Raw genomic sequence first — 24,132 nt, 5'->3', positions numbered from 1 at the left:
ATGACTTTTTATTATATTGTTAGTCACCATACAGTACATCCCGGTTTCCGATGTGAGGCTCAATGGTTCATTAGTTGTGTATAACACCCAGTGCACCATGCACATACGTGCCCTCCTTACTACCATCACCGGCCTATCCCATTCCCCACCCCCCCTCCCCTCTGTAGCCCTCAGTTTGTTTCTCATAGTCCATAGTCTCACATGTTTCATTCCCCCTTCTGATTACCCCCTTTCTTTATCCTTTCTTCCCCTACTGATCATTCTAGTTCTTATGTTTCCATAGATGAGAGAAATCATATGATTCTTGTCTTTCTCTGCTTGACTTATTTAACCTATTATCTCCTCCAGTGCCGTCCATGTTGTAGCAAATGTTGAGAACTCGTTCTTTCTGATAGCTGAGTAATATTCCATTGTATATAGGACACAACTTTTAATCCAGTTATCTTTTGAAGGCATCCCTGCTCCTTCCACGATTTAGCTTATGGTGGATAATGCTGCTATGAACATTGGGAGTGCATAGGCCCTTCTCTTCACTCGTCTGTATCTTTGGGGTAAATACCCAGTAGTGCAATGGCTGGATCATAGGGTAGCTCAATTTTAAACTTTTAAGGGACCTCCACACGGTTTTCCAGAGTGGCTGTACCAGACTTGCTTCCCACCAACAATGTAGGAGGGATCCCTTTCTCCACATCTCTCCAACAATTGTTGTTTCTTGCCTTGTCTATTTTTGCCATTCTAACTGGCGTAGTGTGGTATCTCAGTGTGGTTTTGATTTGAATTTCCTTGATGGCTAATGATTTTGAACATTTTTTCATTTGTCTGTTAGCCATTTGTATGTCTTCATTGGAAAGTGTCTGTTCATATCTTCTGCCCATTTTTGGATTTGTTTATTTGTTTCTGTGTATTGAGTTTGAGAAGTTCTTTGTAGATCTTGGATACCAGTCCTTTATCTGTAGTGTCATTTGCAAATATATTCTCCCATTCCGTGGGCTGCCTCTTAGTTTTTCTGACCGTTTCCTTGGCTGTGCGAAACTTTTGATCTTGATGAAGTCCCATAAATTCATTTTATCTTTTGTTTCTCTTGCCTTTGGGGATGTATCATGAAAAAGGTTGCTTTGGCCGATGTCGTAGGGTTGCTGCCTATGTTCTCCTCTAAATTTTGATGGATTCCTGTCTCACATCGAGGTCTTTCATCCATTTGGAGTTTATTTTTGTGTATGGTGTGAGATAGTGGTCAAGTTTCATTTTTGCATGTAGCTGTCCAATTTTCCCAGCACCATTTATTGAAGAGACTGTCTTTTTCCCACTGGATGTTTTTCCTGCTTTATCAAATATTAGTTGCCCAAAGAGCTGAGGGTCCATTTCTGGGCTCTCTATTCTGTTCCATTGTCTATGTGTCTGTTTTTGTGCCAGTACCATGCTGTCTTTGTGATCACAGCTTTGTAGTACAGCTCGAAATCCGCATTGTGATGCCCCCAGCTTTGTTTCCTTTTCAACAGTTCCTTGGAGATTCGGGGCCTTTTCTGTTTCCATACAAATTAAGGACTATTTGTTCCAGTTCTTTGAAAAATGTCCTCGGTATTTTGATCGGGATAGCATTGAAAGTGTAATGATTCTCTGGGTAGCATGGACATTTTAACTATGTTAATTCTTCCGATCCATGAGCATGCAATATCTTTCCATCTTTTTTGTGTCTTCCTCAATGTCTTTCAAGAGTGATTTATAGTTTCTAGAATATAGGTCCTTTACATCTCTGGTTAAGTTAATTCCAAGGTACGTATGGTTTTTGGTGCTATTGTAAATGGGATGGATTCCCTAATTTCTCTTTCTTCATTCTCGTTGATAGGTGTACAGAAATGCAATGATTTCTGAGCATTGATTTTGTATCCGCCACGTTACTGAATTGCTCTATAACTTCTAATAGTTTGAATGCTTCTTTTGGAGTTTTCCATATAGAGTATCATGTCATCTGCAAAGAGACATTTTGACTTCTTCTTTGCATTTGAATACCTTTGATCCCTTTTTGTGTCTGATTGCTGTTGCAAGGACTTCTAGTACTATGTTGAATAATAGTGGCGAGAGTGGGCATCCTTGTCGAGTTCCTGATCTTAAGGGAAAGGCTTCCAGCTTTTCCCCATTGAGAATAATATTTGCAGTAGGCTTTTCATAGATGGCTTTTATGAGATTGAGATATGTACCTTCTATCCAACACTCTGAAGGGTTTTAATCAGGAAAGGATGCTGTATTTTGTCAAATGCTTTTTCAGCATCGATTGAGAGGATCATATGGTTCCTGAGTCTTTTCTTGTTGATATGATGTATCAGCTGATTGATTTGCGAATATTGAACCACGCTTGCATCCCAGTCGAATCCCACTTGATCGTTGTGAAAAATAATCCTTTAATGAACTGTTGGATTCTATTAGCAGAGTATCTTGTTGAGGATTTTGGTGTCCATATTCATTGAGGGAAATCGGGTCTGTAATTCTCCTTTTGGGGGTCTTTGCCTGGTTTGGGGATCAAGGTAATGTGCCTCATAGAATGAGTTTGGTAGCTTTCCTTCTGTTTCTATTTTTTGAAATAGCTTTAGCAGAATAGGTATTATTTCTTCTTTGAATGTTTGGTGAAATTCCCCAGGAAAACCATCCGGGCCTGGAGTTTTGTTATTTGGGAGGTGGTTTATCACTGACTCAATTTCTTCATAATTAATTGGCCTGTTTAAGAAATCAATTTCTTCATGTTTCAATCTTGGTGAGTTATAGGTTTCCAGGAAGGATTCCATCTCTTCCAGATTGCTTAGTTTATTGGCATATACTGTTGATAAAAATTTCTAATAATCCTTCCAATTTCAGTGGTGTTCGATGCGTGACCTCTCCTTTTTCATTCATAATTTTAATAATCTGGGTCCTTTCTCTTTCTTTTGGATAAGTCTTGCCAGTGGTCTGTCAATTTTATTGATTCTCTCAAGAACCCTTCTAGTCCTGTTGATCTGCTCTACTGTACTTCTGGTTTCTGCTTGATTGATTTCAGCTCTAATTTTGGTCAACTGCTTCCTTGTTTGGATTAGGCCTGTCCACTCTGTTGCTGTTCCAGCTTCTTGAGGTGAGAATATAAAAACTGCATTTTAGATTTTTCTATTCTTTTGAGTGAGGCTTGGATATTTGTATTTCCCCTTAGGACTGCCTTTTGCAGTATCCCATGGAGTTTTGGACTGTTGTATTTTCATTCTCATTGGTCTCCATAAATTGTTTTTGATTTCCTGGTTTTCGAGTCATTCCTGAGCGAGGTGGTTCTTGATCTCCAAGTGTTTGAGTTTCTTCCAAATTTTTCCTTGTGGTTGAGTTCCAGTTTCAGAGCGTTGTGGTCTGAGAATATGCAGGGGATAATTTCAATCTTTTGGTATCAGCTGAGACCTGTTTTGTGTCCCAGAACATGGTCTATTCTTGAGAATGTTCCATGGGCATTAGAATAGAATGAGTATTCTTTGGTTCTGGGGTGTAGTGTTCTATATATATCTACTGAGGTCCAACTCGCAGTATGGCATTCAAAGCCTTTGATTCTTTGCTTAGTTTTTGCCAGGGTGTTCTGTCTATTTCTGAGAGTGGAGTGTTGAGGTCCCCTACTATTAATGTATTTTTATTTATATGTCTCTTTATTCTGGTTAAGAGTTGGCTTGTGTATCTTGCTGCTCCCCTGTTGGGGGCATATATATTTATAATTGTCATATCCACTTGTTGAATACTTCCTTTAAAAATAATATAGTGCCCTTCTGCATCTCTAACTATAGTCTGTAGTTTAAAATCCAGTTTATCTGATATGAGAATTGCTACCCCAGCTTTCTTTTGAGGTCCATTTGCGTGAAAGATGGTACTCCATCCCCTTACTCTCAGTCTGAATGCATCTTTGGGTTTGAAATGAGTCTCTTGTAGACAGCAAATGGATGGGTCATTTCTTTTTATCCAATCTGCAGCCCTGTGGCGTATTAAGGAAGAATTTAAGCCATTAATATTAAGACTGAGTACTGAGAGATGTGCTTTTAATGATGCCATGTTGTCAGTAAAGTCTTTGTTTGTATTGGCTGTGACTTTCTGTTCTGTATCACTCTTGGGGCCTTTTTACTTTTATAGAACCCCCCGTAATACCTCCTGTAGGGCTGGTTTCTTCGTTACGAAATTGGTTAGTGACTGTCGATTCTGGAAATGTCTTTATTTCTCCATCAATTCTGAATGACAGCCTTGCTGGATAAAGAGATCCTTGGCTGCATGTTTTCTCTGAAAGAGCTTTAAAAATGCTCCCCCAACCCTTTCTCTCATTCCATGTCTGTGTAGACAGGTCTACGCGTAATTCTGATGCCTTTGCCTTGGTACGTGAGGAATGTCTTTGCCCTGGCTGCTTTCAATACTGTATCCTTGGATCTAATATTTGCGAAATGCACTATGACGTGACGTGGTGTAGGTTTGTCGTGGTTGAGCTTGGGAGGGTCCTCTCTGCCTCTTGGACACGAATGTTTGTTTCCCTTGCTAGATTAGGGAGTTTTTCAGCTACAATTTGTTCAAATATCTCTTCAGACCTCTGTTTTTCTCCACCCTCGGGGATGCCGATGATTCTAACATTGGATCGTTGTTGAGTCAATGTCTCTGTAGCTAACATTCGGTGGCGTGCATTTTTAAAAGCATCTTCTATTTTCATTTTCTCCTCTATTAACCCCTCCAATTCACTAACCCTTTCCTCTGCTTCGGTGACCCTGGCCGCTCAGAGCCTCTAGTTTTGCCTGCATTTGGCTCATAGAATTTTTAATTTCTGTCAGAATTCCTCATTCCGCCCTTAGGATTCTATATTCTCAATACATTTTCCTTAATACTTTCAAGTCTACTCATCATCTTGACCATTGTTACTCTGAATTCCATTTCTGATAATTTGGTTACATCCATATCCGTTATTTCTGTGGCAGAGGCCACAGACTCACTGTCTTTCTTTGCTGGGGGGAGGGGGGGGCTTCTCCTTCTTGTCAATTTGATGAGGAGGGTTGCGGGGTTGTCAGAGCCCAAATTATTGACTGGTCCTGACGTGCCCTTGTTTCTATAGGATCTTAGAGATGTGGGCTTCTTCTTTGAATTTTATTTATTTACTTATCTGAGAGAGGGCAGTCAGCAAGAATGGGACAGAAGCAGGGAGTGGGAGAGGAAGAAGCAGGCTCCTAGCGGAGGAGCCCGATGAGGACTCCTTTCCGAACGCCGGGATCACGCCCCTGCCGGAGACAGGCGCCTCAATGCCTGCGCCACCCAGGCGCCCGGGTTGTGGCTTCTTGATTTTCAGCCTGCCTTCTGTGTTCTGGGGGAGGGGCCCGCGCCGATACTCAGGCCACCCTGTTTGGGTAGAGTCTCCGGGTCCCCTGCGAGGAGGATGGGGATGGGCACTCTCTGAGCCGGTATTTCCAGGCTTTTGTTCTCTGGCGGCTTCCTGGCGGCCGGCTATGCCTCTTCTGAGGGTCAGAGCAGCAGAGGCTGCATTGTCGCAGAACAGAGGGATTGCGGCCGTTCTACTGATGTTCTGGCCACTTTAACTCTGTTGCTGTTGGTGCTGCTCAACCCTGCAGCGTCCCGGATGTCGCCGCCCACCCGGCGTCCCTGCCCTCACTTCCAGGGCCGCGTGTCTGTCCTTTGTGTTTCTAATGCCGCCCAGCCACCGGCCGCCCCCCGCCCGCTCCCGGGTCTCCCGGTCTCAGTCTATGCCCGGTGAGCACACCGCGATTCCGAGTTCCGTGTGAACCTGGTACGCGCACCTGGTTCAGGGTCTCAGTCTGCTGTTTGCGGGTGCCGACCGCGGGTCCCCGCTCCCTGTGCAGGTGGCCGCGCCGCCACCGCCAGCCACCCGGCGCTCACGTTCGGGAGCTCCCGGTCTCAGTCTGGATCCCGTGGCGCACCGGAGTTCCGGTGTTCGGGAGATGCCTGGTGGCGCGCGTTCCACGGCTCACTGGTCTCAGTCCGCTCTCTCGCGGGTGCCCTGCGAAGTCCGCCCGCTCCCCGTGCAGGTGGCTGCCGCTTCCCGGCGCCCAAGCGCGCGCTCCCTCCCCTTCCGTTTATCTTCCGATATCTGTGCACGGTTTACAGCTCCCTCTTACGTACCTCAATACTCAGCGCTGGAGATGTTCATTTGTAGAGATCCAGATGTATCTTCCTGTCTCAGGCTGGTTCCGTGGTTGTTTAGGCTGGTCTGGTACCTATCCAGCTCGACTCAGGGGACCGGACTGAAAAAGGCCCCTACTCCTCCGCCATCTTAACTCAGTAAACCCCATTAAAACATTTTCTGAGGGCCTGTTTTTGCCCACTAAATGGCAAATTTTGATTGGGAAGTGAGTAGGGTACATTAGATAGAAGAAACTTTTGTAAGACAGAAAATTATGAATGTTTAATGCAGATGGAGTGTGATGTAATGAGATGGAGAGTTTGACAATATTGGGAGGGGGTATTAAGAGACAGATTAGGTTAATAAACCTGTGTAAAGATCATCCTTCCACTTCAATTGTGTGTGCTCTCTCTCAGCTGGATCTGACTTCAACTGATAAAGTAATTCACCAAAAGAAAATCAGGGCATCTAGGAAAAGAACTGGATGGATACCCAAAGAACTATGAATGTCCATCTTGCTGTGGGCTCTGCTTATTTCTCCAATTTCATTTGCCCCATCATTACAGAGATTCCAATTGCTGATATAAACACAATTTCCTAAATTTCTCTCCATCATTTTATCTGAATCTTAGTACCTGCTGCTCATCATTAACTTTGAAGATGACTAATTTGGATGTAATAATATTCAAAAGCCACTACTGACTACCCTGTGCTTACTCTCTGTGCCTGTAGTACTTCTCTATCCTAGAACAACTTGTCCCTGGCATTTTGCTCTTGTCCCTCACATGAATTCTGTGCTCTCTGATGGCAATGATTATTTTTCACACATGTATATCTCCAGGAAATAACACAGAACTTGTAGATGGTAGACACTGAATACAAATTTGATAATTTTGGTATATACTTCTACGAGAATATGTACTCCCAGATGGAAAACAAAACCGTTAAAATCCTGCTAGTAGGTAACATTCATGAGCATTAAGTGTGGAGTCATTCTTTCTATATACTAACCAACTGAATCACCCACAGCAGTCTTGGAAACATGTTACATTCTTTACTGTTTCACTCTAAGAAACGGACACACGAGAGGGCCAAATTACCTTTCCCAACATCACACAGTGATTAGTATTCGAGCCAGGATTTGAACTGAGCAATGACCCAGACCCAGTGCTCAGTGCTGCACTGCATTTTCATCCCTCCTTTGGAGGGTACAGAAGTAAGAACAGTAACAAAGATGGCTATATACATATAAAATGAAAGAATGCTTAAAATGTTCCTCCATGTGAACAAATAAATGCAAGAATAATGATAATTACATATGTAGGGAGTAGGTTTTCTCTGTTTTCCCATCTTTGTTATAGTATTGTTTTTTAATAATATTGTTCTTTAACAGTAAAAATATTTTTAAAGGCAGAAACACAGGAAAAATATTTACAAACCCAATGTTTATAGCACTAACTTAGCAAAATGGATTCATCTTACAAATACCAGATGAAACTACATTCTTTAAAAGTATTTAGTTTTTTTCTAGAGTCAGAAATTAAGTGATGCAGGTATATATTCTAGGATCAAAGAGTGTGCAGTGACGACAAAGAGGAACGGTATCTTAAAGCTGTAACAAAGATAAATACCCGCGCGTTCTTACCAAATGATACTCGTGGTCTCTCAACTGTTGGTCATGTTTCTTAGATAAATTGTAGATACTTGTTGCATAGTTTTTCAAAGCTTTTGCATAGTCTTCAATATTGAAAGGAATGATTTCAGGATCTGCAAGCTCATAAACCAGTGATCCTGTGGCAGGCACAGAAAGCTGTTTTTAAATGTGGGATCATAAAAATTCTCTACTAATTCAAGCGTCTCATAAATCGTTGGTATACTGGTAGCTGCTGTATTTATCTGTTTTCTGGGCGGGGAGAGAAAAGGGTAGGTACTAAATTCAGACAAACATAAATATGCAAATTACAGGATTGATATAATCATAAAAATGATTGCAGAAAAAATACACCACGGGGCGGCACCCTGAGTTTTATCACAGTGAAGCAGAAAAAGGTTAAAATCTAAAAACACTATCACCAAATGTTTACCGATTTAAAATTTTACTGTTCTTTGTTTGTAATTCATGTAATCTTCACTCAAAATACTTCCTGAAAACTGTCTTTAGTGTATTTCTAATAACTGCAATTAAGAAGTACATACTCAAACTGTATTAGCACAGTTTACAATTATTTATCAATTGATTGGAAATGACAGGTTCTGGGCAACTAAGATCCATATAGTTGAGGAATTCAATATTTAGAAGCAACTTGTCTGCCTTCTGAACTGTATAACCAAATGCCTTTACCCTTTATCACATAATTACGGGCTACCAGGATAAATTATTAATAGTGATATTTTATGTAATTGATTTCTTAGGGCTGCCTTTCCTGAATTTAGTTTTGGTCTGTCTGCTACTTTGCTATAAGGTTAACATTTTTTGCCTTTAGTATCACTAAAAGGAATCCCGTGTCAGTCTCTCTTCCTATCTGACACTCTGCTTTTAATCCACAATGTTTTAAAACTAGATAACTTTGTTCAGATTGATGAGAGAATATAAAAGTGAATAGGCCTTGAAAAAGTTTAATGAGTATTGGTATACAGATTTATGCACTTGTGTGGTTATCTGGGAGATGTTTTGCTTTCATCTCTGTTCCCGGTCATATTCTGGATAGTCAAATTTGCAAGGGGTACAATGTATTCTAGACAAGCAAGATGCTGGCATACTGAGATTAGGATTTGAAAATTACTAAAATCTGTGACATCTCTTCGTTTACTGTTGTAATCTACAGTTTGGTTTCTCACGTGAGTTATAATCAAGCAGACACGGTATGCGTCGGCATATCCTAGGACTTGTGTATCATCCGTGTATTTGGCGACAATGGTGCACACTAGTCAGTGCAGAACAGAAAAAGAGATTCGACTGAAAAATCAGGAGGAACTTGTTTTATTCCTAGTCAAAAGCCCTGGAGTCAGAGAGAGGACAGGCAGGGTGGGGATGTGAAGAGGGGCTACTGACAATAAAGACTGGCATCCCTGTAACCGAGACAGGTTCTTCACCTGCACATTTTCTTCAGGAAAAGATGAGAAGAATGAAACTTTCCAACAAAGCCTGCACCAAAAAATGACATGAACTCTTGGTTCTGTACCTGGCATTACTGTGTTAACTACCACTTCACTGAATAACCCTGCAGGAAAATTCACAGAATAACCCAAGTCAATTCTAGTCCATCTACAAAGGGACATGAAGTCAGCCCTTATCCCTGGAATTCTTCCTGGGCCATGTGACCTGTGCCCTGTGCTAAAAACTTTAAAATTCCAAACAAAGAGATGGATAAAGTGCTATGTATCCAAAATAATGGAATAGCTTACCCTTTCTTAGTGTAACGGGCTCTGCCTGAAGCAATTCCAAGTCTCTGAAAATAAGCCTCAAAATCACTTCCAGATCCCAGTTTGTTGATTCTAGATGTAGAATATAAATATATACAGACAAGGAGAAATAAATACATAAACTAAAAATGAGGAAGGTAAATAAATGGAACAGTGAATCCAAGCAAGGAATTGCACAGCATAACAAAAATTCTGAGAAGGTGCACCACTCCAGGATACTTTACTATCATGTGCTGGAAACTGGTATGGTGAAACTAGAATCCTGCATTGACTGCCTACAGCCGGCGTTGAACAGTGCCCCAAGATGGCAGCCTAGTGACTATCGTCTTTTTTTTTTTTTTTTAATCTTATTTATTTTACAAAGAACGTACAAGCAAGGGGAGCAGCAGGGAGAGGAAGAAGGGAGCTGAGCAGGGAGCCTGAGACTGGTTTCTTTAATATTTTCAGCATTTTATGGTATTTATTTAGAGGGGAAAATAAGATTTGGTCACTAAAGAGAACTATAATCTAGTAAGAAAACTGCCATGAGGGACACCTGGGTGGCTCAGTCGGTTAAGCATCTGCCTTTGGCTCAGGTCATGATCCCAGGTCCTCTAGGATCGAGAGTCCCACTGGTGGGCTCCTGCTCAGAGGAGTCTGCTCCTTGCCCCTCTCCCACTCGTTTTCTCTCTCTCTCCCTAAAATATTTTTAAAAGGAAAAAAAGAAAACTGCCATGATAAAGTATATTTGAAATAAAATATATACTTAAGATCATGAAGAATCTAAATGTCTAGATATCCAATTAATATATTTCTTTGCATATAGTAAAGAAAACCACTACAAACATATGTTATATATACATATGTAATAACAGAAAAAAGTATTATTACATTATTTGGTACTTTGGATGTTTTAAAACTTTTTCTACTCCAATATATATTTTTAAATAAACATGTCAAACATTTATAGTGAAAATGCAAACTTTTCACAGGACTTATTTGGAATATGGAATGAAGCTATACACTCTTACATCATCTGCTAGTTTTAGAAATAGTATTGCAGGAGAAAACAAATTCAAGAAGCTGTATTTAGGAACAAGAAGTAAAAATTAATACTTATATAGTCTAAACTGATTACAGATAAAATACATAATTTGGTTGTTATTTATAATGTCCCTTAAGTTTAAAAAATAATCCATTCTTTTTACTTCATCAGTAGCTCATCTGGAGTTACATTTATTATACATCTAATACATATTTGAAATGCTAATGCAAGAATGCAAACTAATACCTGATAATGTGTGCAAAATAGTTTTGATAAAATCTGCAAAACTAGATTATTGTAGATTCAAAGACTTGGCTATCCTGTCCAATTAGCAAATCGAAGGCTACAAGAGGGATTCTCTGGGATTATCTTTCCTCTACTCAAATTATTGACACATCTAAAATTGCATGTCTGGAAAAACAAAGGGAGCAAATGGGAATTCATAATTTATCCTATGGTAGGAAATATACAAGTAATTTACCTGAAAATTTATATGTTCAACAGGTGGTCCTTTTCAACCAGCTTTCATAAAGAGATTTATTCTCAAAACCATCGTCTGGGCTGGAGATCTGGAATGAAAAATCGAATATTGCGAATTAGAGGAAGCAACTAAATTTAAGCCAGTAATAAGACCATATGTTATCAGCTTCCAACTATATGGGTATGTGTCATGTTCTTTATAGAAAAAAAAAAAAAAAACGGCAAGGAAAAAATTCCAATCAAAGTCATGTTCGTTTCTGTTGTCTACCTAATGGTAATTTTTGTCATGTACCTGGGATAAAATTTCCTGCTTCCTTTGGTAAACTTTTACTAGAGTTTCAGATTTTTAACAAATGTCATCACTTTGATTTTTGGCAGCTTAGATTTCTTTTAGTGGCAAGTTACTGGCGTAAACTTTAGATGTAAGATTTTACTTCAGTAAATTGCTTTTGTCCAAGAAGACTTATAAAAAGAGGCCTCAGGGCAACAGATATGGCTGGAGAAGCTAAGCTTGAAATTGGCAATGTAAATCCTGGTTTTGTAGGGCAGGTAGGGTGAGGAGGAACTGCCATTTAGAAAGTCAAATTGTATTTAAACAAAGTTGAATGTGATGAGTTTTAAAAGCTCTGTATAACCTCAGATTTCTATTTGGAAATTCTAAGAGCTTCTGTAAATGCATGAACCTTTTTTACTACCCTCATTAAAAGTATGCCCATAAACATACTACTCTTTCCGCGCGAGGAAAAGCAGGGCCATGTGGTGGAAGAATTGCAAAAGCTAACATCTATTTTAAATCCATAATATCACACATACCCACCTGAAATTTGTCTGGTATTTATAGCTCTACTTTGTTCAAAAGAAAAAAAAAAAAGGCAACCCTACTTAATGCAGCTCTGAAAGCATTATATAACCTCTGGGATATTGCTTCCCATCTTGAAGCCTTCGTTTTCTCACCTTGTGGAAGTGGGGATGATGGTCCCCATCTTAACATACATCAATTCCTTTGATATTTTCTCTGGCCTTATACAGAGTTGGTTGTTCGTCATCGCTGCATATGAGGCCAAGCTTAGAGGCTGGTCTTTGCTTGCACTAAATCAGTCCTCACAACCCTGCAAACTGGCACAGTCATTGTCGCCATTTTACAGATGAGGAACCGGAGTTGACAGTGGGTGTCAGGGCAGGATTCAGGCCAGGCTGGCTCTAGACCTCAGCTCTTAAGTGCTACATAGCTGCCACTTGGCTCCTACTGTGACAGGCTGAACGGTCCTTAATTCCAACACTTAAAACTCATCATTAATTGCGTGGGGCAGGAGAGGGGTGGGGTTTGAACAAGCTTCTCTCAGGAGGGCAAGCTGATGAGTGGGAGTGCCGCACGGGCTGACTGACATGTTGGGTGCTCAGTGTGTCGTTAAGTGATACGACACGCAGTATAGGGAGGAGTCTCCCTCGGGTGGGTCAGCCCCACTCTGCCACTGAGGGCATCTTGGGCAAGTCAACCTCTCCTGAGTACATTCTCCTTACCCACAAAATGGGCATAATGAATTTGCCCTGCCTGCTTCTTTGGATGAATTGAAACAAGGTCTTGTATAAACAATAAATTTTTTCATAAACTGTAAAAAAAGTCACAGTCACCCTTTGCCCCCAGCACGTTGGAGCTGCGGAGATGTTCTGTGCATTTTTAGGCAACTCACTGGGTTCTGCTCACTCTCTTGCCAACTTGCAATCACTGAGGACCTGCTCCAGCTCCCACATCCTGCTTAGACTGAATTTCGAAAAATCCTTTCATTTTCTGGAATCACATCTCAGTCTAGCACTAACCAGAATGTGTCCCTTCACCTGTTCTCCCTAGATCATACTTTCTGATATACACATCTTCATAGATGCTGACCCTCCTCCATTATTTCAACACCTTGTCCCACTTTTTCTTTTTTTTTAATCAGGCAACTGCCCTTCTAAGCACTGCCCTCTCTACAACTCTTTCCTACTCTCATGTCACCAGCATGGTTTTGACTGTGCCAACATATACCAGGGGTTGGTAAAATTATAATTCAGTTCATGGGAGAATACAAAAGTCTTTTTCTACTGGGTTTTGGTATGGCCATAGGTAAGCATCTGCCTCTCTATAAAGGGGCAAGCCTAAACTTCTCCCTGTTGGCCCTAACACTGATACTCGTTTGTTGTTGTTGTTTTTGGAAAGAGAACACAAGCATGGGGAGGGGCAGAAGGAAAAAAAAGAAACAACTCAATCAGGCTCCATGCTGACACCGCTCAATCTCACGACCCTGAAATCATGACCTGAGTCAAAATCAAGAGTCAGAGGCTTACATCAGAAGAACGATTACCCAACATTTGCAGCAACATGGACAGGAGTGGAGGAGATTGCTAAGTGAAATAAGTCAAGCAGAGAAAGACACTATCATATGGTTTCACTCATCTGTGGAACTTAAGAAATAAAAAGATCGGTAGGAGAAGGAAGGGAAAAGACGAAGGGGGGGCGGTAAACAGAAGGGGAATGAACCACGAGAGACTATGGACTCTGGGAAACAAACTGAGGGGCTTTGGAGGAGGGGGTGGGGGATTGGCATAGGCTGGTGATGGGTAGTAAGGAGGGCACGTATGCATGGAGCCCTGGGTGTTATACTCAAACAATGAATCATGGAACACTACATCAAAAGCTAATGATGTACTGTATGGTGACTAACATATCATAATAAAAATTTTTAAAAAAAATTAAAAGAGAGGCTTAAATGACCAAGCCACCCAGGCACCCCTAAAATAATTATTATTCTTGACATCAAAGGTAGGAGCCATCTCTGTAGGACAGCACAAAGCATAAATGCATATGCTGAGAAGGATTTTCTCAGGATTTTCCTTATGGCTTGCTTTTAGATAAGATGTCTTTATGGGGCATTCCAATGAAAGGATCAAGAACACAAGCTACCCGGTATTTTGAGAGTTGGGATGGGAGAATAATGAGAGGACTCTCACTGGGGAAACTGGCTTTTAAAGACACTAACAGAAAATGAAAGGGAAATAATAAGGGAGAGTGGGAAACAGCACCCGCGAAGTACTTTTCTGACATTACTTCACACTGTAAAGTGATACGTACTTCAAAGAAATGTTTCTGTAATTAAATTCTACAATGAACTATTTAAATGAAGTACACAGAGGTTGTGAATAGATGATATAATCTTTAAAAATTACAATTAGAGTTCAGAGTACTTTTTTTATCAATATTTACAGAATTCCTATATGGTAAAATTATTTCCATTTGCTGTTAGAGTTGCTAGAGCTTAATGTATTCACTACACTGATACAGAGGTGATCTCTCTAATGAACAAATATGATAAGCGTGGAGAGACACTTGTTAAAGATTTTTTAATTTCTCCATCGTAGATTTACATGACAGGCCTGTTTGTCATGCCCCATTTCTACCATCTTTCCATCAAAACCTTGCTTATGTCACACTGAGCCACCTAGAGGCCAGGAAATACTCTTTCATATTTCCACCGTCTGTTGTAGGTACTGTGTTCTATGCTGAGAATGCCACTTCTCTCTTACTTCACATCCTTCCATTTTACAGCCCAAGCACTAATTATTCTGTAAACCTCTCTGATGTTTCTCGAGCTACCCCAGGATTTCAGATTCTCTATCCCATAATTGTTCTCCATTGTTTTTGTATCCAATATTCTACTGAAGTATCATTCCTCCATTTACAAGTGTATATCCTCTCTGGATTACTAAGTATTTGGATTAGTGACCATGTCTTTTTATTGTTGTGCTGCTAGAATTCCTCAATAGGGCCTGAACCCAAGGTTTTTTCCATTTCAGCTCAGTGTTCTCTTCTATCAAAATGTCTCTACCACATGAAATTGTATACCTATACATGACAACAGGGCACACAATTCGTAGTATCTACTAGTAGAAAAGACTAGCAATACTCTTTTTATAGTTAGGTCATATAAATAGTGTATTAAGATTTTGTTCTGACTTGGTATTTATACAACTCAACTATATCTCTCACCAGTTTAAAAATCAGAAAACAGGTGTTATTCACTTATCTATTCATCAGAAAACATTAAGACATATCTATTTACCTCTTTTGTCAGTTTATATACCAATTGGTAAAGAAGGGGTGTGCAGTCAACTCTGAGAGTATAATTGCCTGAAAAAATAAAATACACTGTATTTTAATACTTCCAATAGAAATTCAATAGAATTCTAATTCTGACTATTTCTGATTATAAACAAGATATAACAGACTTGGGGAAACTGGAAGGCATCATCCCCAATCAATTAAGGAAATAGTTCTTCAGGAGCAAGAGGTTGCAGAGTGCACTTCAGACAGAGGAAGTTGTAGAAGGACTTTGGCTGCTAAGGCAGGGAAGTCCCACAGTAATCTAGCATCACTCTTAAAGATTGGTGCCTCTCTTAGGGGGACTTAGGCCAAAGGAAGTGGTGAGCTATACCATCCATTCTTTTATTTACTCAATTCAAGAGTATCAAGACATGAGACTAGAGCATTTTGTAACTCATATGAGTACACTCTAACATTACTAGACATCATCATACGGTGAAAGCCTTAAGACACAAATGGCACATGTCAGGTTCAAGGGAAGTCTGTCATTTGTGCTTACTTCAAACTAATTCCAATACATACAGGAGGTATTTCTATGGAATATTCTATAAAATACTCTTCTGAAAATATTTCCAACCTAATTCTTTTAATATCTCCGCAGGTAGAATATGATTAATACTAAGAGTTTTAAGTAGAAATTCAAGATAGGCAAATGGCAAATATACTAAAGAAATTAGGATCAGTAGCTCAGTTATGAATCATACATTGGTTCGTTGAATTATGATTTTCTCTGTGGTAAAATGGAAAACGAAGGTATCATTGAGGAGTTTCATAGGGAGAAAATAACCTTAGTTTACAAGTTAGTTACAGTTTGCAAAACTTAACAGATGGTACATTGTTTAATAATGTGAAATAAAATATACCTTCTATAGATGAATCTGGTTGATATAAGCTTAGCATACTCTCCTGGAGTGTTTGCATTCTCCTACAGTTGGAAGCAAAGTTGTTACTTAATTCACGAATACGTATAATTGTGGAAATGTTAAAAAAAAAGTAAATAACTGGCTCGTTGACAACATTAATGCAATTAAAATTAGTAGGAAAACATGCATAGCTACCGTTTATAGCAATAGCAGAATTGTCACAGAAAGTATTTTCAAAGTGTGGTTCCTGATTCCTGCACATTAGAATATGGAGAGGTGAGGCTCCCAGAATCTGGGCCCTGCAGACCTAACAAGTAGAATTTCTGAAGGGCCTGAAAATCTGTATTTTCTACAAAGAGTATCCCTGGAAATCCTTACATACACTGAAAGTTGAGAGATATGCTGAGACTGGATACCCAACTAAAGTAGAAGTGAGAAACAGAGAATTTCCATTTATCTATTTTTAAAAGTGGAGATAAAAAGAAAAAATAATTTTTAAAGGAGGATAGAAAAAAACTATGGGGGAGAGAAGGAAAGACATTAGGACAGTCTCTCTCCCTCTTTCCCTTGCTCTCGCTCTCTCTCTCTCTCTCTCTCTCACACACACACACACACACACACACACAAGATAAGAGTAGAATACTATATCATAGATGGAAATATGCTGAGCAAGCCTTTTACTTCTATCTAGTTTGCTACCTTACAAGAACATACCATAATAGGAGCTGGTGCCAGATTGAAGCATAGAAATACCCTGAACTCCGTTCCCAGACACACCAGATCTACACCCACATATACAGCAATTCCTCCTGAAGAACAACAAAGGAGCTGATTGAACAGCTTCACACACAATAAGGAATAGAGGGACCACATAAAGAAAGGTAGGAACAGCAGAGACACAGTAACGGTGAACAACCACCCCCAATGTGGCAACCTACAGTGGGAAAGATATGACTGAGGGCCCATGTGCAACTTGCCCACCCTGGGGCACAGAAAATCAAAAACAAAACAGAGATAGTAGTTTAAAGGGAAACTAGACTATGAAGTGAAGGAAATTCATTCACTAACCCTACCTGTCTGCCCATGGGCTTAACTGCTGGAACGGCTCTCCAGGGTCAGAAGTACTCAGTCCCCTAACCCACACCAGCTCCGGCGCTGTCCACCAAGGTGACCCAGGCTACAAGGCACCCACATTTATACCCTGCCTGCTCCCATACTATCTCCAGGCATCCCACCAAGCAGCCCCCAATGTGGAGCACTCCAAAACCCCTGGCGGAGCCTACTCCCTTTCAGCTGTCCCTCAGGGTGACCATGGTGCAAAAGTACTTTAGGAACTGCTGGATTACACTTGCTTCAGCTCAGCTGACCAGACAGGAGTGTCTCTCCTGTGCAGAGTGTCCCAGCCAACACCTATCAGCACCAATCAGCTAGCCAACCACTAAGCACACAGTCTACACAGGTGACTTTCTTCTTTTTTTTTTTTTTTTTTTAAAGATTTTATTTATTTATTTGGCAGAGAGAGAGAAACAGCCAGCGAGAGAGGGAACACAGGCAGGGGGAGTGGGAGGAAGAAGCAATCTCCCAGTGGAGGAACCTGATGTGGGGCTCGATCCCAGGACTCACCCTGGGCTGAAGGCAGATGCTTAATGACTGAGCCACCCAGACGCCCCTACACAGGAGACATTCTTATATAAGGCCACTTCTTCAAGACTAGGAGAGGGTGCTTGTTCCACCTAATTCATAGAAACAAAGTCGAACAAAAACCAGGAGACAGAGGAGAGGTTCCAAACAAAGGACAAGACCTCCAGAAAAGAGATAAATGAAATGAAGTTAAACTATCTACCTAAGAAAGCGTTCAAAGTAATGGTCATAAAGATGCTCAACAGACCTGAAAGAAGAGTGGATGAATTCAGTAAGAACTTCAACAAAGAGAACCCAGAAAATATATAAGGAAACCCGCAGAACTGAAAAATACAACTAAAATGAGAACATAGAGGGAATCACAGCAGAGTAGGAGTCTAAAGAACAGATCAGTAAGCTGGAAGACAGGGTATTGGAAAACAACCAAGTTGAACAGCAAAAAAGAATTTTAAAATGGGTTTGTGGGGGCGCCTGGGTAGCTCTGTGGTTAGCGTCTGCCTTCTGCTCAGGGCGTGATCCCGGAATCCTGGGATCGAGCCCCGCATTGAGCCCACATTGAGCCCACATGGGGCTCCTCCACTGAAGACCTCTTCTTCCTCTCCCCATTCCCCTGCTCGTGTTCCCTCTCTCGCTGGCTGTCTCTCTCTCTCTGTCAAATAAATAAATAAAATCTTTACCAAAAAAGTAAATAAAATGAGGTTAAAGGGACCTCTGCAACAACATTAAACAATAACTTTTGCATTATAGGGTTCCCAGAAGGAGAAGAGAAAAATTTATTTAGTAACAGCTGAGAGGGGAGGGGTGGGGAATGGGATAGGTCGGTGATGGGTAGTAAGGAGGCATGTATTGCATGGTGCACTGGAGTGTGCCCACAACTAATGAATCATCGAGCCTTACATCGGAGAGCTGGGATGTACTGTATGGTGATTAACATAATATAATAAAAATCATTAAAAAAAAAAGTTAACAGCTGAAAACTTCCCTAATTTGGGGGAGAAAACAGATACCCAGAAATCCCCAAAAGATGAATCAAGGATGTCACACCAAGACACATAATAATTAAAATGTCAAAACTTAAAGAATCTTAAAAGCATCAAGGGAAAAGCAAACAGTTACATACAAAGGAAACTTGATAAGGCTATGAGCTGATTTCTCATCGGAAACTCTGCAGGCCAGAAGGGAGGCCATAATACATTCCCTGTGCTAAAAGGGGACTGAGGAGAACATAACCAGAAATACCTCACCCACCAAGTTTATCATTCCAGAGTGTGTGAAGAGATAGAGGGTTTCCCAGATGAACAACAGCTAATGGAATTCATCACCACTAAACTGGCCTTATAATAAATGTTAAGGGACTTCTTTTTAAGTTGAAAAGGTCAACTAGAAAAAAATTATGAAAGGAAAAAATTTCATTGGTAAAAGAAGCAAACATACGAAGTAAAGGTAATAGATCAGTCACTTATAAAAGATAGTATGAAGGTTAAAAAGACAGCAGTAATAAAATCAACTATATATATAGGATGGTAGGCAATATACAAAATATGAAAATATGAGATCATATAGATAAAATGTGTGTGTGTGGGGGTAAAATTTAATGCTTTTGAATGCGTTCAAACCTAAGCAACCATCAACTTATACAGATTGCTGTACACAGGAACTTTATGGTAATCCAAACCCATAGTACACACACAAAGAAAAACCCAAGGGTAACACTAAAGAACACCATCAAATACAAAGGAAGAGTGGGAGAAGAACAAAGGAACAGAGAGAACTACAAAAACAACCAGGAAACAATTAACCAAATGGCAATGAGTACATATATATAAATGATTATATTAAATGTAATGGACCAAATGTTCGATCAAAAGACAGAGTAACTGAATGGATTAGTAAAAAAAAAAAAATCCATCTATATGTTGTCAAGAGACACACTCAGATCAAAAGACACACACAGACTAAAAGTGAAGAGATGGAAAAGGTATCTATGCAAGCGGAAGCCAAAGAAAGTTAAGAGTACCAATACTTATAACAAACAAAATACACTTTCAAACAAAGACTGTAACAAGAGACAATGAAAGGCATTATGTAAGGATAAAAGCGATCAATCCAACAAGAAGATGTAACAATAGTAAATATCTATGCACCCAACATATAAAGCAAATATATAAAGCAAATGTTAACAGACATAAAAAGTTAGGAATTAATAGTAATACTATAACAGTAGGGATTTTAACAGCCTATTTATATCAATAGATAAATTTTCTGTCTGGATAATCTATTATTAAATGGTGGTTTTGAATGACTCATTAGACCAAATGGGTTTAACAGATATATACAAGAATATTCCACCCAAAACAGCAAGAATACATTTCTTTACAACTGCACATGGAACTTTCTCTAGATTAGATTTCATAATATGTCACAAAACAAATCTCCAATAAGTTTAAGCCTTAAATCATATTAAGCACCTTTTCACAGCCACAATGGTATAAAATTAGAAATCAAAGACAAGGAAAGAACTGGCAAAAACACAAATATGTTGAGGTTAAAACAGTATGATACCATACAACAGATGAGTCAATTAAAGAATCAAGGAAATAAAAAAATACCTGGAGACGAATGAAAATAAATGATTTAATTCTTTGGGACACAGCAAAAGCAGTTTTAAGGAAAAAGTTTATAGCTACACATTATGGCCTGCCTCAATAAACAAGAAAAATCTCAAACAATCTAACCTTACATTTTAAAGGAACTAGAAAAAGCACAAACAAAACCCAAAATTATTAAAAGGAAGTAATAATAAAAGAAATAATAATAATAAAAAATAATAATAAAGATCAGAGGAGAAATAAATGGGATAGAAACTTAGAGAAAATGTCAATGAAAGTAAGAGCTGGTTCTTTGAAAAGATAAACAAAACTGATAAACGTAGCCAGCCTCAACAAGAAAAAGACTCAAGTAAAATCAGAAAGAAAGAAAAAAGTTAAAACTAACACCACAGAAATACAAAGGATTATAAAAGACTACTATAAACAATTATACACCAACACACTGGACAACCTAGAAGAACACAATTTGGTGCAGCCACTCTGGAAAGCAATATGGAGGTTCCTCAAGAAGTTGTAAAATAGACTACCCCTACAACCAGCAACTGCACTACTGGGTATTTACCCCAAAGAAACAAATGTAGTAAACCGAAAGGGGCACACATGCACCCAATGTTTATAGCAGCCAACGTCCACATAGCCAAACTATGGGAAGAGCCCAGATTTCCATCAACAGATCAATGGATAAGAAGATGTGAGCATATATATACCATGGAATATTCATTCAGAAAATGAAATCTTGCCATTTGCAACCCACATGGATGGAACTAGAAGGTATTATGCTAAGTGAAATAAGTCAATTAGAGAAAAGACAACTATCATATGATCTCACTGATATATGGAATTCAATAAACAAGGCAGAGATCATAGGGGAAGAGGAAAAAATGAAGCAAGACGAAGCCAGAGAGGAGACAAACCATAAGAGAGACTCTTAATCTCAGGAAACAAACTGAGGGTTGCTGGAGTGGAGGCGCGTGGGAGGATAGGGTAACTGGGTGATGGACTTTAGGGAGGTAGGTGTTGTGGTGAGTGCTGTGTCTTGTCTAAGACTGATGAATCACAGACCTGTACCCCTGAAACAAATAATACATTATATGTTATTAATAAAAAAATTATACACCAACAAACTGGACAACCTAGAAAAAATGTAAAATTCTAGAAACATACAATCTTCTATTTGAATCAGGAAGAAATAAAAAAATCTGAGCTGACCAATTGCTTATAACAACACAGACCCCATAACCAAAACCCAACAAACAAAAGTCAGGCCCAGTGGCTTCACAGATAGAATTAACCACACCTCTCTCTCTTTCTCAAACTACTCTAAAAAATAGAGGATGGGGGCGCCTGGGGTGGCTGACGGTGCGTCTGCCTTCGGCTCAGGGCGTGATCCCGGCGTTATGGGATACGACCCCACATCAAACTCTTCTGCTATGAGCCAGCTTCTTCCTCTCCCACTCCTCCTGCTTGTGTTCCCTCTCTCGCTGGCTGTCTCTCTCTGTCGAATAAATAAATAAAATCTTAAAAAAAAAAAAAAAAAAGAAAGAGGAAATAAAGCTTCCAATTCATTCTATGAGGCCGAAAGCATTACCTGATATCAAAACCAGATAAAGACACACGGAAAAAGAAAGAAAAGGCAGGAAAGGGAGAAAAGAGAGAAGAAAAGAAGGAAAAGAAAAGAAGGAAGGAAAAGAAATTTTATAGGCTAATAATATCCCTGATGAACACTCAGAAATTCTCAATGAATTATTAGAAAACCAAATTCAATAATACATTAAAAGGACCATTATCATGATCAAGTGGGACTTATACCAGGGTTGTAAGAATCTTAAGATCAGCAACAAGACAAGGATGTTCACTCTTGCCACCCTTTTCAACATTGCATTGGAAGTCGTAGCTGTAGCAATCAGACAAAAGAAAAAGAAAAAGGCATCCAAATCAGTAAGGAAAAGTAACACTGTCACTACTTGTAGACGACATGATACTATATACAACCCTAGAAACTCCACAAAACTAATAGAACTAATAAATGATTAAAGTTGCTGGATGCAGAGTAATATACAGAAATATAATGGATTCTATATGCCAACAACAAAGTAGCGAAAGAAAGTTTGAAAAAGATCCCATTTACAACTGCACTAAAAGAATAAAATACCTAGGAATATATTAACCAAGGGAGGTGACAGACCTGTACCCTAAAGTATAAAAAATTGTCAAAAGGAAACTGAAGATAATACCAACAAATGGAAAGATAAACCATGCTGGTGGAATCGATTAATATTTTAAATGTCCATAGCACCAAAAGAAGCCATCTCGGATTAAGCATACCGTCCCTATCAAAATACCAGTAACATAGTATTATTCACAGAACTAGAACAAATAATCCTAATATTTGTATGCAACCACAACAGGCCATAAAACTAGGTCATCTTAAGAAGAACCAACGTGGAGGTATCATAATACCACATTTCAAACTATACTAGGAAGCTATGTTAATCAAAGAGTATGATACTGGCACAAAAATGAGTCATACTGATCCAACAGACCAGAATAGAAGAGAACCAGAAATAAACCCACTTATGGCAATTAATCTATGACAAAGGAGGCAGAACATGCAATGGGGAAAAGCAGTCTCTTCAATACAGTACTGAGCAAACCGGGCAGCTGCATGCCAAGAATTAAACTGGACAGCTTTCTTTACACCATATACAAACATAAACTCAAAATGTATTAGAACCTAAACGGAAGACCTGAAACATAACCTCCTAAGAAAACATATGAGCAGTAATGTCTTGGACATCAGCCTTTGTAATATTTTTCTGGATCTGTCTCCTCAAACAAGGGAAGCAAAAGGCAAAAATAAACAACTGAGACTACATCAAAGCCCCAGAGCTTTTGCCCAGCCAAAAAAAAGAAAAAGAAAAAAATCAACAAACCAAAAGAGCGAAAAGCCCTACTGAATAGGAGAAGATATTTACAAATGATGTACTTATAAAGGAATTCATACCCAAAACATATAAAGAACTGATACAACTCAGCACCAAAAACCCCTAATAATCCACTTAAAAATGGGCAGGGGATCTGAAGAGACATTTTTTCAAAGATATTAGATACACAGATGACAAACAGACACATGAAAAGATGCTCAGCATCACTACCCAGAAATGCAAATCAACACCACAATGAGGTATCATTTCATACCTATCAGAATGGCTCGTATCAAAAAATAAATAATGAGTGCTGACCAAGGATGTGGACAAAGGGGACCCTCACGCAGTGTTGGTGGGAATATGAAATTGGTGCAGCCACCAGGGAAAACAGTGTAGAGACTTCTTGAAAAACTAAAATTAGAACTACCACTGTGATCAGCAATTCCTCTCCTGGGTATTTGCAAAAAGAAAGCACTAATTAAAAAGATACATGCAACCCCTATATTTATTGTATCATTATTTACAATAGCCTAGATATGGACGCATAATCTAAGTGTTCATCAATGGATGACTAAAGATGATGTGGTGTGAGTGTGTGTGGGAAATGTGTGTGCACACTGGAATATTACTCAGCCATAAAAAGAATGAAACTTTACCATTTGTGACAACACAGATGGACCTGGAGGGTATTATGCCAACTGAAATAGAGATCAGAGAGAGAAAAACAAATACCATATGATTTTACTTATATGTTGAATCTAAGAAAGAAAATGAACAAACAAAAGCTGATACAGAGAACTGGTGGTTTGCCAGAGGAGGGGAGTGGGAGGACAGGGCAAAAATAGGTGAAGGGATTAATAATTACAAACTTCCAGTTATAAACAGTAAGTCACGAAGATGCAA

General features: G+C 39.4%; 1 protein-coding gene and 1 pseudogene across 2 annotated transcripts in view; one reads left to right on the top strand and one right to left on the bottom strand.

The window, feature by feature from the left end:
* The window catches only part of LOC103660690 (N-acetylated-alpha-linked acidic dipeptidase 2), a 109,363-nt gene that overhangs the window by 55,491 nt on the left and 29,740 nt on the right, over positions 1-24,132 (top strand). The window lies entirely within an intron of this gene.
* The window catches only part of LOC121102938, a 47,423-nt pseudogene that overhangs the window by 6,627 nt on the left and 16,664 nt on the right, over positions 1-24,132 (bottom strand).

Source organism: Ursus maritimus, unplaced genomic scaffold (genome assembly GCF_017311325.1).
Source record: "Ursus maritimus isolate PB19 unplaced genomic scaffold, ASM1731132v1 scaffold_16, whole genome shotgun sequence".
Taxonomy (NCBI): Eukaryota; Metazoa; Chordata; class Mammalia; order Carnivora; family Ursidae; genus Ursus; species Ursus maritimus.
The sequence above is the reverse complement of the archived record's forward strand: the minus strand, read 5'-3'. Positions and strand labels throughout refer to the sequence as shown.